This window comes from Chinchilla lanigera, unplaced genomic scaffold (genome assembly GCF_000276665.1).
Source record: "Chinchilla lanigera isolate Chin_1 unplaced genomic scaffold, ChiLan1.0 scaffold00036, whole genome shotgun sequence".
Taxonomy (NCBI): Eukaryota; Metazoa; Chordata; class Mammalia; order Rodentia; family Chinchillidae; genus Chinchilla; species Chinchilla lanigera.
This window is the reverse complement of record NW_004955437.1, coordinates 16,849,226-16,850,761: the sequence shown is the minus strand read 5'-3', so window position 1 is coordinate 16,850,761 and position 1,536 is coordinate 16,849,226.

The window sequence follows — 1,536 nt, the reverse complement described above, 5'->3', positions numbered from 1 at the left end:
GGCGCTGTCGGAGCCCGGGCCGGGTGGGCGGGGCGTCGGCCGGGTGGGCGGGGCACCGGGCCTTCCGAGGCCCCGGAAGTGACTGTGCGCAAGACCCGGCGCTGAGAAGGCTGCGCTGGGGGCTTGCGGTTGCGTTTTTCAACGCTGACCTCGTGCTCAGCGTGGGCCGGAGGAGTCAGGGCGGGAAGCGGGTCCAGGGCCCGGAAGTGGTTGCGATTGAGGCGGGGTCTCACTAGGTAGCTCAGGCTGCCTTCGATCTTGCTCTGTAGCCCAGGCCGGCCTCGCGCTCACCATGCTCCTGACTCAGCCTCCCCGGTGCTGGGAAGACAGGCGGGCGCCGCCACGCCCCTCGATCCTTCGGTCTTTTGGGAGCTCAAGGCGCTCTGCCTTCTTCCCTACTTGGGGCCACCGGGATAATCCGGGGGACCCTGCTTTAAGGCGAGCTGGCTGGTTCCATGAGTTACATCTGCAGAGTCCCCAGCCATGTAAGGTAAAACGCGGGAGCGACGTTAGTGGGGGAGACCCGCGGCTCCCTCCTCCCTTCACGGGCGCCTTCCGGTCCCCGGGAAGCGGGATCCCCAGGCTCTAGGGCCCGGGGTGTGGGCTCCATTTCCCAGATGCGCAGACGGAGACTCCCAAGTTCGGCGCCCCGGCCCTGCGCGGGACGAGCCCTTGCCAGCTTCTGCCAGTCCCAGTGCATGTGGCCGCGGCGTGCTGGCGCCTCCCCAGGGGCTGTGCTGGCCTCTGGGTTTTCCTGGGACAGCCTGGGTGTGGCCCGTGCCCTCCCAGCCTGATGCCCGGAGCTCCCAGAGTCGTGAATTCTGCTGTTTGCAACAAGGTGGCTTCTAGCCTGGCGTGGTGGTGCACGCCTGCCATCCCAGCACTTGGGAGGCTGAGGCAGGAGAATCCCGAGTTTGAGCCTAGCCTGGGCAATTTAGTGCTTGAGCAGGACCCTGTCTCTAAGTCAATCGGGCACCATGCCCAACTCTGGGGGCTGAACTGTGACCAGTCCCAGACTCACCACTGTCCCCCTCTTCTCCCAAGACACCTACTTTCTCATCCTCCCTTGTGTCCAGGGGTGACCATGTGGCCCATTTCTGGCTACAGATAAAGAGGTGCTTCTCCTAACACCTTCCTGATAGTAAGAGTTCCCTTTTCCTGCTTGACCTCTTTCCTCGGATGTTTTGGAGCCACAGCAGTCATCCTGTGAAGCTAAGGCTAGGAAAGCAGAGGGTGGTGCGGAGGGACGGAGAGTTGTCCTTGAAGGCGTCCTCAGCGGCTGAGCCAACCGCCTGCCTCGGCCTCCTGTCACGTGAGAGGCTGCGCCTTGGGTTGAAGCAGTGCAGGGCCGGTGTCACCCGGGCGCTTTGGGGCCCTGGGGTTCCTGCTTGGTTCCCTCCGGGTTGCAGTTCCTGTCCGCACCGCTCGGGATCAATCGCGCTCTCCAGCAACGAGGCTGCTTTTCCTGGGGCCTCCTGTGCGGGAGCCGGGCGCTTGGGGATGCCGTGTCCTGCAGGGCATGGGGTTCAGGCCCTG